The following is a 16,820-nucleotide window of genomic DNA, read 5'->3' on the forward strand; positions in this document are numbered from 1 at the left end:
AAAAGAAAGGCAGCTATTCCTCAATGTATAAACAAAACAGTATTTGAAAAAAAACAGCTGCAAGTATATTATAGGTAGTACTCAGCTTAAAACTGTAGCAATACATAGTTGGGTAATTTCAATAAATATTTCCTGTGATATAAAAAGAGAACTAAAACACAGAGAAACATTATTGGTCATTGTAAAATATCATTTTCTTAATATGTTAGGGAGAAAAGCATATATTTCTCACAAATCAATTTCCACTTTTATATTTTAAAATATCTAACACTTAGGATGGGAAAGTAAAGTCATTACCTTTACAGTAAGGAATATTTGTATCTCATGTATGTTTGTGTCTTTTTTTCTAGGACTCATTTTAGATGTCCAGGTAATGCAAAATGTGTTCAAGACCTGCCAGGAAAGTCCACATGAATGTCTTTGTGAAGTAGCAGTTGCAAGTAGTATCAAAGTGGGGAAAACGTGAGATTAGCAACAACTTTAAATTTGAGCTCTACACATAATCCAGAGCTGATTAGTAATAACGGTAACAAGTTAGGGGTGAGGACTGAGGAGTTCATTAAGTGTCAGAACATGCTTCTGTCTCCTAAGCCTGATGAGATGCATGCTGCATATAGATCTCGTATGTCTCCTGTTCTTAAAAAATCCATCGGACATTCAGAGCATTTTATTCATGATTGTGACAGTCCAAAAGATCTGCAGTATCATAATTCTGTTCTCCCTGCCCAAGAAATTCTTCAGGGAGGGAGGAAAACTGCTAAATGTACTGTGTGATGAAAAATATTGTACTTCACACCGACCATCACTACACATCCGAAAATGTACACAGGAGAGACTCCTCATACATGAAGTGAATGTGAGAAATCTTTCAGTAATGAAATATGCCTTACAATACCTCAGAGCAAATATCCTGAGATATGTGATGCGTACATCAAGTGTGAAAATTAATTTCTGAGAAGTTAGACCTGACGCTCCAACCTAGATCTCCAAGAGAAGACAAACCTTATGAATATGAGGAACGTAATAAAATTTCTGCCCAGAATTCAGTTCTCAGCACACATCAGAGATATCACACAGAAGAGAAATCTTATGAATGGGATAAATGTGGGAAGACTTTTAGACTGAAATCATACCTCACTTTGCACCAGAGAAGACACACAGAAGAGAAACCTTAAGAATGTAACAAATGTGAAAAGTCTTTCACCCAGAAGATACACCTTCGAGTTCCTCAAATAACACTCACAGGAGAGAAATCTTATAAGTGTAATGAATGTGGAAAGTCTTTCCAAGGGAAGGGAAAACTTCGTGTTCATCAGAGAATACACACAGGAGTGAAACCTTATGAATGTAACCAATGTGTAAAGTCTTTCAGACAGAAATCTTCCCTCAAATTGCATCAAAGAACACACACAGGAGAGAAACCTTATGTGTGCAACAAATGTGGAAAGACCTTCAAGTGGAAGTCATATCTTGATGGGCATAATAGAACACACACAGGAGAGAAAACTTATGCATGTAGTGAATGCAGAAAGTCTTTCAAATGGAAGGTAAAACTCCATGTTCATCAGAGAATATACTCAGGAGAAACACCTTATGAGTGTAACATATGTGGAAAGTCCTTCACACAGAAGCCAAACCTCAACATGCATAAGACAATTCAAACAGGAGAAAAACCTTATGAATGTAACCGATGTGGAATGTCTTTCAAATGGAAGTCTTCCCTCAAATTGCATCAGAGAACACACACAGGAGAGAAACTGTACGAGTGCATCAAATGTGGTAAGACCTTCAGATGGAAGTCACATTTCAGGAGGCATAACAGAATTCACACATATTAGAAACCTTAGGAATATAACCAAAGTTGAAAGTCTTTCGTGCAGTATTCACCCTTCAGCAAGCGTAAGAGAGTTCACACATATGAGAAGCCTTAGCAATGTAATAAATAGGAAAGACTTTTTAGTCTGTGGAAGAAAACTCAGCTTGTGTCACAGAACCAACACAAGATAAAACCCTTAATGAATGTAGCAAATGTTCAGTCTTTACCCCAGAAGGCACAAGTCAAGATTTATCACTAAACACCCACAGGATGGCATCCTATGAATAAAATGAAAGGGAAATTTTTTTGAAGAACTCATAGTTGAGTTTGCATGATACCACACAGACACAGGATAAAAATCGTATGAATATAAGAATATGAAAAATCCATCATGAACGCATGATTAAGTATAAAATGCACATAGGAGAGAAAAACCTTATGAATATTACAAATGTGGAAAGTGTTTGACCTGGAAGGCATACTTCTGTGTTCATCACAAACCTGATTCCCATAGAAGAAAAGAAAACTAATGAATAGAACAAATGTGCAATGACTTTTAATCAGAAGTCAGTCTTCAGTACATTTCAGAACATACACAATAGAGGAATTCTGAGTAATGAAAAACATTTAGCTATATATAGAATCTCTGTATATGGGAGCATTAGGGTAAGTCTTCTAAACAAAGTCAACCTTCAGTAAGCATTAAGAGCACTCACAGAAGAAATAATAGCATGTAGGAAAACCTTTGTCAGAAACCTCTAAAAGCTGACTCTGGCTTCGTGGCAGAGTGCTAACCTATCAAGGATGAAGGCCTGGGTTAGATTCCTCAATATTACGTGAAAAGAGCAAGCCAGAAGCAGCACTGTGGTTCAAATGGTAGAGTGCTAACCTTGAGCAAAAGTAGCTTAGGCCCTGAGTTCAAGCCTAAGGATTGGAGAGAGAGAGAGAGAGACAGAGAGAGAGAGAGAGAGAGAGAGAGAGAGAGAGAGAGAGAGAGAGAGAGAGAGAGAGAGAGGGAGAGAAAGAGAGAGAGAGAGAGAGAGAGACAGAGAGAGAGAGAGAGAGAGAGAGAGGGAGAGAAGGAGAGAAAGAGACAGAGAGAAAGAGAGAGAGAAAGAGAGAGAGAGAGAAAAGAGAGAGAAAGAGGGAGAAACAGGAACTTCTAAATTTACAGAGATAGAGAAGGAGAGAGAGAAGGAGACATAAACTTTACAGTCTTTCTATTTCCTTACAAATTCGTCTATGTCATTCTTTCTGACAGAAGCACAGAATTCCATTGTGTAAAAATACCATATTTGATCTACTCATCAACTGACGGGCATCTGGGTTGGTTCCATACCTTTGCTATAGTAAATAATGCTGTGATAAATGTTATTGTTCTAGTGAATTTAGTATGTCCTATCTGGACGATTGGCAAGTAGTGAAATTGCTGGATCACAGGGGAGCTCTATGTTTAGTCTTTTTGGGATACTGCCATAGTGCTTTCCATAGTGGTTGAACGAGTTTGCAATCCCACCAGCAGTGTAGTAGTGATCCCTCCTGGCCACATCCCCTCCAGCATACGTTATTAGATTTCTGGATCTTGGCCATTCTAACTGGAGTGAGGAGGAAAAGGAAAGGAGGAACTGAAAATTTCTCTCCTTACAGATGACATGATTCTTTACTTAAAGAACCCTATAGACTCTAGTCCGAAGCTGCTTGAGCTGATATAAAACTTTGGTAAGGTAGCAGGGTATAAAATTAACCCTCAATGTCAACTGCCTTCCTATATGCCAACAAATGAGAGGAATGAGGCAAGAATCAGGATAGCAACTCATTTTGCTATCAAAGAAAATAAAATACCTAGGAATTAACTTAGAATGTAAAGCACCTTTTTGATGGAACTATAAACCCTGGAGAAGGAAATTAATGCAGAACTGAGGAAATGCAAAAACCTATGCTCCTGCTTTGGAAGAAGTAATATTGTAAAAAATGGCAATCTTGATAAGGACTATCTACAAATTCAGTGCAATATTCATCAATATCCCAATGTCATTCTTTAAAGAAACAGAAGAGGAAATCCAAAATTTCACTTGGAATAATAAAAGACCCCTTATAGTCTGTCTTCTGGCATGATACATAATGTTTAATCTCACCTTCTCCACCAAAATCTCACCTTTCTCATTGAGACATAGGTGGCCCTGTTTACTAGCAGCAAAGGCTCAAACGCGCAGTTTCAGGTGTCACCACTGCCTCTGTTACTGGGTAGATCCAACTCTGTCATCGATTCTGAGGTCTGCTCTGGGAGTCTTGGTCACAAGTTGTTCTGTGGCATCTGCTGCCAGCCTGTGCCTATTTGCTTCCTTTTCCTCCAGCAGCCTACAACAGGGAATGAAGTTCAGGCGCTGATGCTCTCCTTCATATGCAGGGCAGGATGAGCCCAACCCTCCCTCATCTTCCTCTTCCAATTTTTGGGAAAAAATGTGCTGGCAGAAGTCCTCAGGTGTGGGGCATGCCTGATCCACACTTTTAATCCAGGCTGGTCCGGAGGCTGAGAACTGAGTATGGAAGTTCCAAGTCACCTAGAACAGAAAAGTCTGATAGATTCTTACTACCAAAAATAAAAACAGCTGGGAATGGAGTTGGGGCTCAAGTGGTAAAGGGCGGTCTTGAGTACAAATGCTTAGTGCCCAGGCCCTGAGTTCAGGCTCCAGCACTGCCAACAACCTCACTTTAGTGAGATTTTAGCTTTATCCATGTAGGCACATCTCACTGGAATCTTTGCTGGTAGAGATAGTCTTCATAATTTTGTCTCAAGGTAAAGGTCCTCCTGGGGTAGTACACAAAAGGTGTCATGGAGAGAGGAGCCCACTTGCTCCAGGTTTGAAGATGGCATAGGTCAAGCCAGCATGGAGTTGGCACATCAGTCTTTTTCCTAGCACCACCTACAAGTGAATGTCAAATGACATTGATTGTTGTGGGATTGTGTGATTGAAGTGCCCCATTAAGGGCAGTGTTAGCACATCCAAACTTGGATACCAGGAATGCTGAAATCTCAAAGCTAAGATTTCTGTTGGCTACAGAAATGCTGGTGTGTCTGTTATTCACTAAAAGTTCAGGTGCAAAGATTCTGAAGCTTGATGCCATGTGTTTATTCCATTTAGTAAAATTATTTTAATGCACTGTATAAGTTAAAACATTTGATAAGAGTCAGGGGTAGTGAAAACATTGTTCTTGAATTCAGGTGTCTGGCAGGGTAGTGGGGGGGGTGTTGGTGGCTGGGAGTATGAAGGTGGAGCTGCTATCAAACCATGGATCATGTTCCTCTTTGCCTGGGAGAAATGACTCCAAAGATGAAATTTGAATGGTGAGGAAAAGATGATGATGTACTCAGGAAATTTCTCCTAAACAAATGCTCATGTGGAAGTGGGATGGGGGCTGGGCATATCTGAGGCAGAGCTTAAGGGGGCTTCTCATGGCATTGAGAACATTCCTTGCAACTTTAGGCATGCAGCAGGGTGTTTTAGATGGCCATTGTGAGATGGATGGAATAAGACTGAAGACAAGATGAATGCTGGGATCCTGCAATGGTCTTGCATGAGTTGCTGGTGGCTCACCTGAAAGAACTAATTATGTCTAAAAAAGAAATCAGGAATTTGTTTTGATTAGATAATACCTGTAATCCGAGACATAGTCAGGATCATGATCTTAGTATTGTGGTTTAAAACCAACTCAGCAAAGGGAAGAATGCATGAGACTCTTACTCCCAGTTTAGAGCAAGAACAAAGATTGAAGTAGACCTGTGGCTCAAGAGCTAGAGTGCTACCTTGAGCAAAGAAAAGCTAAGAAAAAGCTCCAGGTCTTGAGTTCAAGGCCAGGAATGAAAGAAGGAAGGTAAAAAAAGGGAAGTATGTGAGGAAGGGAAATATATAAAGGAAAGAGAGAAGGAACTAGAAATTTAAAACTAGAGAATATTTAAAAGTCATCAGTCCTTCTAAGAAAAGTGTTGGAGTATGGGTTCTATATGTGGTGAACTGGAAGCCCAGCCGTGACTTGTTAACCAAAGAGTCACCATGATGAGCAAAGGATAGAAATCTGCATGAGCCTCTTAGCGGATGGAGTCACAGAAGAGAACCTCAGCTCCCATCCCATAGTTAGAAGTATATAGAGATGGGGAAGTTGGCATCACCTTGATGTCATTGTGTCCATGGAGACTGGAAGCCATGGCTCTGTGAAAGCACAATGTTCTGGTTACTGAGCTGAGAGGCTGAGGAGAGCCAAGTCCTGGCCATGAAGAAATCAGGGTGGCAGCAGAGCAACTCTGCTGCAGTGTGTGCCTGCTTAGCTGTTCTTATTCTGTGGTGGATCAGGCCGGAGCGGGTGATAGTAACAGTTTTGTGGTCACAAGCCCTTCACCAAGAGCTTCCTCTGGGATCCTCATAAGCTACAGGGTGGCTGGTGGTGGGATGTGTGTGGGGTGGAAGTGACAGAGGGATGGACGCATGGCAAGGTGGGTGAAGAGATGAGAGGAATGATGAGAGCCCAGTTCATTGGTTTCCAAGGTTAATGGGTGGGAGGTAGAGAGGCATAATGGAGGAAAGATGGAGGCAGGGGAAGGTGGTGACAGAGTGAGGCCATCTGTACTGCCAGCCTGGCCATCATCGGAAGCCCATAGGCAGCTTCCTGATCCCTCACTTTGTCCTGCTCCTTGTGGAGGGAATGTCACGTGTACCCAGAGCTAGGGGTGGGGCAATGTTAGTAGCACCTGGAGAACCATTGGCCTCTACCTGGGTGAGGGGTGGTTATGGCTCCCATGCTGGGTGGCCTGATACCTATGGAACAGATCTCTCCTACCACAGTCAGAGGCTGCTCTCCATCTAGGGTGAGGGCACCTGCTCAGCCATCAGGACACCCCATGCCAGGACAGAGGCCTACAATTCAGATGGCAGCACAGGGGTGAAGATGATCTCACCGTAGCCCTACTTACATGGCTGTCCCTGCATGCAGGACAGGATGAGCTGGGGGAAGATGTTCTCTGTGTTTTTCCACAGCCTATCCCGGCCTCTTCTTGTGTCTGATTAGACCAAGAGAGTACCAGGTTCCCTCACATAGTCCTGGTTCTTTTTCTTTTACAGTCATGAGGCTTGAACTCAGGTCCTGGGTACTGCCCCTGAGCTCTTTTGCTCAAGGTTGATGCTCTACCATTTGAACCATAGTGCCATTTCCAGCTTTTCCTTTTCATGTGGATCTCTGATATCTCCAGTGCTGTGCCTGCAGGGAGGCACTCACCCCACAGACAGAGCCACCTCTGCCGTGACTTTGACTGCCCACAACCCTCACACCCACTCCTTGCACACCCCTCGACTCCAGTTTTAGCTCCTCTTGGACTGGGTGTCCAGCCTACACCTTCCTACACTCACAAAGGGTCTACAATTGTCTTCCCAGGGTCCTTTCTTCTGCCAGCCAGAGTACAGACTGTGCACATCTTGACGATCACAGAGCTCAAAGCCAAAGGCTGAGATGCAGAAGGGGGTGACCCAGTAGCTGCACAGGGCCCATGGATCATCCTGTGCATCCCCCAGCCTGTGACTTCCCCCACCCCCTTGGCAGGGAAGCTCCATGCCCACATCCTGATCCCTGGTCCCCTCCAATTCCATTCTCCCTTGGATTTTGCAGACTGTCTACCATCAGGATCTAAAATTCTATTCATCACTTTATGTACTTATCACTGATTTGCTACTTTGGCAGGATCTCCCCGTGCCTGGAGAGTGGGCATGTCATGTACTCTCTGTGGAGAAGTTGCCTCAGGAGAAGAAATATGCACTTCATGTGTATGTTGGACAGGGCAGGAGGGCTCCCTAGGATCAGAAGCCACAGGAGGCGTGCAGATGGGGGAATGCTAGGGGCCCCAGGGGACAGTGGGAGTTAGGGCACAGTTGGTTCCTTCTGCAGGGTTGACACTGCTTCACAAACCCAACAGAATGAGGTTCACATTACAGATGTCAGAGACAGTGCAGATTGCCAATGGGCGCAGGGGTCACTGTCACCCCCAGATGCTGGCTGCATGCTGGGATGCACGCAGAGATGGTTTCAAGATCAGATAATGAGGATGTTGCAGGGTGTAACCATTCTTTTCAGATGGCTCTCTATCTCTCTTGAGCTTCATCTCTATCTTTGGCTTTTTCTTGGCAGTTAACTGGAAATGAGAGTTTCATGGACTTTCCTATCTGGACTGGCTTCAAACAGAAGCTATACACAGTTTTCAAACCATACCCTACTGAAGAAGGGAAGCTTGATCTGGTGCTTAACTGGGTTGCACTTTGGCTCCGTTTGCTATGCCTCACGGAAGGGGGATCATCATTTGTAGACTAACATCTCATGACCTTCAAAGCCAAATGCTACCTGAAAGTTCAGGGTCCCAGCCTATGTGTTGGGCCGGGGTGAATACATTCTCTGTTATGCTGGGTCATCAACACATGTTTTAAGCTGGAATTAGGCAGTTCCACATTTGATAAGAACATCTGCCAGAGATTGTCACCTCATGAAAGCTGATTCTAAATTTGTATTCCATTTCCTGTGGTGGAGAAATCCCCTCCAACTTAGACAGGCTCACATCCCCCTGCAGGTCACACTCCTAATGCACCCTTGAGTGTCCTCATGGTATTGGGATCTAAGTTTGTAGGGAATGCTGGTTTAGTCCATGAATTAGCTGGACAAGTGATGACAAACGTGTTGTGGATTCATATGAGAACAATTTAAGAAGCCATGGAGGAGCATCAACCTGACCCTCTGTGGTGCTATAAATCTGATAGGATGTTCCAGACTGAGAAACAATCACATGGCTTTGTGTTTGGCATCCAGACAAGTGAGTGCATATCTTAGCTGTCAGCCAATACAGAGGAGGACATGAATAAGTGCGTGGAAAGCATCTGTCAGACCCCTGTCTGGGGGCAGGTGGAGAGAACATAGGAAGTAGATACCATGGCTGTGGTGGGGCCCAAAAAAAAGGGTAAAAGAGGCAAAGGAACCAGGTACTGGTAGCTCAAGACTGTCATCCTAGCTACTCAAGAGTTTGAGATCTGAGGATCACAATTCAAAGCCAGCCCAGGGCAGAAACTCCATGAGACTCTTATCTGCAATAAACTACTGAATGCAAGAAGTTCAAGCTCAGGGACAGCATCCAGGCCTAGCGTTCAAAACCCAGGACAGGCAGAAAAAAGTATCAAAGGACAAGAAGCTGGCCAAAACTTAGAGGGACTCTATCTTGACAAACAATACAATGGTAAGTTGCACTCAGAAGACTTGCACAAAATCTGGAAATGCCTGAGACCTATCTATGTATGTTTCCTGTTTGTCTAAATACATATGTTTATGCATTTATATACTAGTATAGAGAGACAGATCAATACATATGAATATACATATATACATAGCCAGACACTTATGGGTGGGTGGTATACTGTGTGAGAGTTTGTGTTTGTGATTTTTGGATGGCTATCTCTGTTTAAGAAAGATAGAAAATATGTAAATATCTTTAAAAAATCTTGATAAAATATAGAGAGACATAAGCTCTTGAGGGAATCTGAAATGACAAGATTATTCACAGGCACGTTTATCCTTATGGATTACTCAGCAAGGTTTAATTTTTCATTATTTTCTTTCTTTTTTTGAACCAGTGCTAAGGATTTCTCTCAGGGACCAGGTGCTGCCAATTACTAATTTTCTCATGGCTGGTACAAGAGGAACTGAGCCACAGTTCCACTTTTGCCTTATTTATTCGTGCTTAACTGAAGATAAAGATTTCTATCAGTGACTTTCTCTCAGGGGCTGGATTCTAACGAGGATCCCCAGACCTCAGCCTTCTCTATAGCTTCAATTAACAATATGAGAACCCAGCTCTGAGTTCCAATGCACAGAGCAAGAAATTGAGTGAATCTCTCAACTCCAATTAGCTATAATAAGCTAGAAGTGAAAGACCAATACCTTTGAGGAAAAGATGCTGAGGGTTATCACACAGGCCCTATGAGTAAGCCCTAAACCCTGTACACATGTGTGCCTGCACACATTGTCAGATACACACACACATGCACACACACAATATCTCAGGCAATATTGTATTTTGAATTAATATCCAAAGATTGGACAACAGGATAGCAAGTAATAAAATCTGTTTTTCTTGTCTACATTGAGGGAAAGGGATAAGTCACAAGATGCAGAAGCGAAGAATTCAGAGGCAAATGCTGTGAGTGAATAAATTGTAAAAAGCACATTTCTTTTCTTTTCTTTTGTTTTTTCTGCCATTCCTGGGGCTTGAACTCACTGCCTGAGCACTGCTCTTGGCTTTTCCCAAGTCTAGCCCTCTGCCACTTGAGCCACATTGCCATATGGATTTTTATATCTGTGTGATATTAAGGACTCAAACCTAGATCTTCATGGATGCTAGGCAAGCACTCTACCACTGGGACAAACTCTAAACCCAGATAAAGTATTTATAAATAGTCATCATCATATCAAACTATCCTTTCTCCTACAAAGAATGAACACTTATCTATGTCTGTAAGACTTTTTTTATGTCAGCAATGCTTCTGTGATTTTCCCACTTGCATTTTTACAGATGACAGCACAGAGATTCATCAGGAAGAAAAATAGATTAGGATACAGAAACCTAACAACTTCCTAGTAGATTGAAGTGAAATATATGTGCAAGATGGCCTGGGTGTTTCATCTATTTGTAGAGTGCTTGGCTACCACACAAAAAGACTCCGGTTTGATTCTGCAGTACCATATACATAGAAAACTCTGGAAGTGGTGCTGTGGCTTGGTGGGACAGCTATAGCCTAAAGAAAGCCTACGAACAATGGTCAGGCTCTGAGGTCAAGTCCCAGGACTAGCAAAAAAAATGTGCAAGAGGCAAAATGCAAGCTGAGAAGGCACGGTGAAGCAAAATGTCTTGTGAAGGGTAAGGGGAATAGTGACAGTTAAGTTTGGATCTTACCTAAGAAAGGCTCCTTGAGCCTGAGACCAGGCTAGCACTTACGCCTAGTTAGTGACTTGGGATTTGAACAAAAAGGTGTGCTGTTTACTACATCCATATGTGAGGTGGGAAGGGAGATTCAGCCTCCAGTATGTCTTTGGGGAGGTCTTCTGTGAGCAAGGAGCTTTGGTCATTGGGCCTTGAAAGGTGACCCTACCTCCCTCACAATGGAACAGAATATGGAACCCTGGTAACTAAGCCACTGTATGTGACAACCAGCTCAAGCCAGCTCACTTGGCCTGTGGCTCAGGAACCAGACAGATGTTGCTGTGCTGTTGCCAAAGGTCAGGAGGCTCGCATCTCAGGCATGAGAGATATGGATGTCTCACTTGAAGAAGTGGATGCTGGATCAGTGCCAAGCCAAAATTCCAGTATATCAGGCATTTCTCTAGGAAGAAAGCCAGGAAACTCCAGGGCAACTCAGATGAGGTATATTGAGAGGAAACCTATTTGAACCCATCATCCTGCCCACACACTACAACCTTCTTGTGTGCTTTCAAGTGACTATACTGAGATTAGAGTGTGTCATTTCCAATCTACTCTATTCCAATTCCTCAGTGTGAAGTGTGGTCCCATTCCTACGTTTGAAATATCCACTGTTTTGCCAACATAGTGTGATGGTAAGTCAGCTCACACTCTGAATGAGCCTTGTAACCTATGGATCCTGGAGGAAGGCCTGTTGGAGATGCTGCTGACAAAGCTGATCCCTGCCTACCAGAAAGGTGATCTCTTTTATGTGGGAAACTTCCTGCACAATTTCAAATAGTGGAGGACAATGTAGTAGTTGCTGGAAAATCTCTTGAAAAAGTGAGTGTTCCCCCCAAACCCAGGTTTGCTCACCCCTCCTGGCCAAGTCTTGGAATACTTGGCTCCTCTCTGAGCCTGTTTGGTTCACTGGGGTGTTCACAGGGGAGCTAAGCATGATATAAGTGCACAAACTACATAATTATGACTGGGACACCATGCCATTTCATTTCCCTCACAAGCTACTGGAGTCTCAACAGTGTGCTTACTGAGAAGTTGGATTTCAGGCATGAGTAAGTGGCTCCCAACTGCAGCCCTCACCTAGGTGACATCCTAGGAAATCCCATTTCCCAGTAAGAAATGAGGTGTCAGTACTAATGGCGGAGGCCTGTGAAATACTGGAGTCAGAAGAAAAGCTGGGGGCTGAATCACTTTTGAGCCATCACGGAGGGATTGTGATAGCTTTGCCTGTTAGAACCTGAAAGCATTTACATTTTGGTGTGTGGTCCAGTGCTGCCACTTGAACCTGAACCCAGGTCTAAATGCCATCCCTTTGGTGTTCAAAAATTAGCACTGTACCATTTGAGTCATAGGTCAAGTTCTGGCTTTTTGCCGCCTAATTGAAGACAAGTGCCTTTAGACTTTTACTGACTAGACTGGCTTTCCACTGTGATCTTCAGAGCTCAGCCTGCTGGGTGGCTAACAATAGAGGAATGAGCATTTAGTTCTTTATTTGGAGCATTCACTTATTGATTTGTTTAGAGCATTTACTTAGTTAATTTAAGGTGCGTTTACTTTGGACAGATGCATAGAGGCCTCTCTCAGAAGCTTCTGGAAGTGGGGTGTAAAAGTCATCCTGTTCTCGAGTGTCTCTTACCCCCCTCCCAGCACATAAGTGCACATCTCTGCAGGACAGCCACAGCATTAGAGTCCTGCAAGAAAGGGGCTTTGGTAGAAGGCTCAGGATGGAGAGAGAAGGCTCTCACTTTCCTTGTACCAAATGTGCCCACACATCATGTGTTCCATCTATACGATGTGAATGGACTTCTACCCCAGTGATTTCTACGAGTTCAAGAACTGCCACACCCTGACACAACTCCAGCTCTATATGAGGCTCTACATGCCGGCTTTGGACCTGCTCTTCTAAACACATACTTTTTGACCAGCTGGAAGAATGTGCGACCAGTAAGACCAAGAAAAAGTAGAAGTCCTGGTGTGGGTGCCTCAGAGCCTGTGAGTAGGAAGCCCATGTGGTCTAGATATTGGTTGGCCCTTACTTCTACAGAGCTTGGCAAAATGCCCTTTATGGGTGGTGTCAGCCAGGTAATGTCTATCCTCTGAAAGGACTCGGGAATAAGCACTCATTAGAAAGACCCTACACCTCCTCAGTGTTCAGTCCAAACTCCAGTTCTACAGGTTCCTCCATTAGATCCTCATGGAAGTTGAGTGACACTTCAACTTGCAGAGTCCACTCTGTCCACTCTGTACCTATTTCCATTCTTAGGTTTGGGTCATCGTGGAAGAGCTTATCCTGAACTCCGGATGAAAAACCCACCAATGGAGCTGGTGACTGATGGAGACAGAGAATCATCACTGCACTCCAGAAAGCATGGGCCTTCTGTAGAAATTACCAAACAGGTTTAGAGTCCTGTGGATATACCTTTTGCTCTGAACCCCATGTGTGACACAGTTGAACCTGCAGATACTATGGAGGAAGAAAAAGAGCAGCTAGATTTCCTTCCGTTTCCTTTCACACTCCACCCAGAGTCAGTCCATCTGAGTCAGAGTAACACTCCACTTATTGTGCAAGCTGAAGGGGCACACGCTGGGCTCATGGAAAATGTCCCCAAGGGAAGCAGCAAGTGTACTCTCAATACTGGATTCATTGGAGGAAAATGAATCCATCCTCACAGAATATCCAGACCCATCCATCTCACTAAAAGAGACTCAATCTCCATTCGACAAACCAGAAGCCATCCCCCTCTTAACTCAGGAAGGACATTCTGTTTCTCATGAGGAAGGAGACCCTTCTGAGGACTCTGAAGGAGAATTACTGTCTGAAGGCAACTTGGAGGCCAGTCTGGATTTAGAGCTTCCCTGTCCCCTTCCTAAAATGACATCTCTTTATCTTGCTCTCATGATTCTTGTCAAGTATTCATTGTATTTACTTTGCTAACTATTAAACTCTCATTGTTAATATTATGGTGTGCAGTTCTTCAGTCCTTATTATACTGTGTTTTATTTTCCACTTAGAATGTGAGACCTCAGACACATAGGTCCTGGGTGGGCCAAAAACCAGACAGGTCTGGTCCCATAGAAGACAACCTTACTGGATATACAGGGAACTATGAAATGCATGGAATCACCAGGAATCCAGGCCAGGCCTCCATGGAAAGACAAGTCAGTTACCAAAGCTTAAGGACAGAGCAAATGCCTGGAAATGTGTTTTATCAATCGGGAGAAGTGCCAGAGTAACTGTAATATTATGTGGGACTCTGTTCTGTGAGTTCAAGTCTGTTTATATATCCATTGTGCTTTGTACAAATATTTAAGAAAGTTAAAACTCCACAATAGCATCAAAAATCTACTTTGGCTTTGAATGTGGCCTAGTTGTAGAGTGCTCGCCTAGTATACAAGAAGACCTTGATTCAATTCCTCGACAGTGCATACACAGAAAAAGCAGATGGGGCACTGTGGCTCAGGTGTCAGAGTGCCACCCTTGAACAATGTGGCCAAGGACAGTTCCTGGTCCCTCAGTTCAAGCCCCAGAACTAGCCAAACAAGAAATCATACCATTTTCCACACATTTGGAAATAAATCTGTTTTATCTAACCCTACTTCGTTTTTGCCAGTCCAGGGTGTGTGCCACCAAGCCAAACTACTGGCCCCCAACCTTACTATTTTTAATCATTTATTTTTTTTACATAATCGTATTTCATGCTGTCTGTATTAATACCATAAACAGTATTCTTAGTGTAATAATGTTAAAGGTAAAACATAAGAAATTAATAACTAAAATTCCTTTTTTATTATTTTTATAGCATTACTACAATTTTATGAGAAAAATTACCTAGAATGTTTATTTTAGAGTTCAAGTAATCCATTTTGATAAATATATCAACCTACATCATTTATTTGAACACATTTTAAACTATTTTTTTAGGAATGAAAATACATATATATTTGTTGTAAATGAAATTTATGACTTGGGGGGAAGGGAAAGAGAAAAGGGGGGAGGGGGTAACAGTGTTTACAAGAAATGTACTCATTACATATGTAACAGCAATCTCTTTGTATATCACCTTGACAACAAATTTTTTGAAAAGTACAATAAGTTTTAATGTCTACTTTGGGGAGAATTTTTTTTTGCCAGTACTGTGCTTAGACTCAGGACCTGAGCACGATCCTTGTTTTTGTTTTTGTTTATTCTTAAGGCACAAGTTCTATCACATGTGCCACAGAACCACTTTTATCTTTTTTTATCTATGTTGTGCTGAGGAATTGAACTTGGGTCTTCATTCATGCTCAGCAAGAACTCCTCCACTAGGCTTAACTTATGGCTCCAGTGGGAAGGAAGTTTTCCATAAAATATGTAGGAAATGTGTCCACTAAGGAAAAGCCATCAAAAATAGAAGAAAAATTATATACTTAGATAACGACATGCCAGTATTATGGCAGATCTCTGTAGTTCTAGCTTCAAGAGTGGCCTATTTGGATGGGGAGTTGGCTGGCTGAAGTAAAGTGCTATCCTTGAGCAAGCCCTAGGACAGTGCTGTGGCCATGAGTTGAAGCCATAGGACATGCAAATAATAATAATTTAATGCCCGTGACTGGTGGCTCACCCTGGTAATCCTAGCTACCCTGGAGGATCGAGGTTCAAAGACGGTCCAGGCATAAAAATCTGTGAGAATCTTATTTCCAAATAATCCAGAAAATTCAAAATGACAATGTGCCTCAAGTGGTAGAGCTCTTGCCTTGAGCTGAAGAGCTTAAGGTAAACATCCAGGAACAGAGTTCAAGCCCCATGAGTGAAAAAGAGAAAAAGAAAATGAAAGCCCTTATCTAAGGCTAGAGTGCACACTAGTGGTAGTTTGCTTGCCTACTATGCACAAAGCCCTGTGTTCAATTACTCTGTACCACTTACACCAAAAAAAAAAGCTGGAAATGGTCTCAGAAGGTTGGGTTCTGAGGATCACAGTTCAAAGCCAGGCCAGACACTAAAGTCCATGAAACTGTTACTTCCACTTAAGCACCAGAAAACCAGAAGTGACACTGAGGCTCAAGGTGTTTAAGGTTGTAGCCTTGAGCTGAAGAGCCCAGGGACACTGCCCAGGTGCACAATTAAAGTCTTACAACCAAAAGAGAGTGAGAGAAGGAGAGAGAGAGAGAGAGGGAGAGAGAGAGAGAGACAGAGAGACAGAGAGAGAGAGAGAGAGAGACAAAGGCACAGACAGAGAAACAGAGACAGAGAGAGACAGAGAGACAGAGACAGAGAGAGAGACAGAGAGAGAGACAGACAGGCAGACAGACAGAGACAGACAGAGACAGAGAGACAGAGACAGAGACATCAAACAGTCAGGCACTGCTGGCTGAAGCGTGTAATTCTAGCTACTATGGTGGCTGAGATTGGAGGATCTTGGTTCAAAGCCCAAAGCCAGCCTGGACACGTATGTTTGTGAGACTTACATCACCAATTAACTACCAGAAACGAAAAATGGAGCTGTAGAGGAAGAGCACGAGCCTTGAGCTGAAGAGCTCAGGGAAAGTGTCCAGGCCCAAAGTCCAAGCACCATGACGAATCAATAATAAAAAAAGAAGATAGCTAATAGTAATGATGAATGATTTTGGGCTGGGAGTTTGGCCTAGTGGTAGAGTGCTTGCCTAGCATGCACGAAGACCTGGGTTCAATTCCTCAATACCACATACATAGAAAAATGCTGGAAGTGGTGCTGAGGCTGAAGTGATAGAGCCCTAGCCTTGAGAAAATATAAGGACAGTGCTCAGTCCCTGAGTTCAAGCCCAGGACTGGCCAAATCAAAAGTAGTAGAGCACTGGCATTGAACTGAAGATCTGAGGAACAGTCCAGGCACAGAGTTCAAGCACCGCAAACAACAACAACAAAATCTATGAAATGGCAGTGGTGGTTTTAAGCTAAGCAAAAATAGAGTAGAAACTGGTAAAATACATATTTGTGTGTAAGCAAAATAGCCAGACTTATGCATTAGAACAGGATAGCAACTTGAAAAA

Source organism: Megascapheus bottae, unplaced genomic scaffold (assembly GCF_031878675.1).
Source record: "Megascapheus bottae isolate mThoBot1 unplaced genomic scaffold, mThoBot2.hap1 HAP1_SCAFFOLD_99, whole genome shotgun sequence".
NCBI lineage: Eukaryota > Metazoa > Chordata > Mammalia > Rodentia > Geomyidae > Megascapheus > Megascapheus bottae.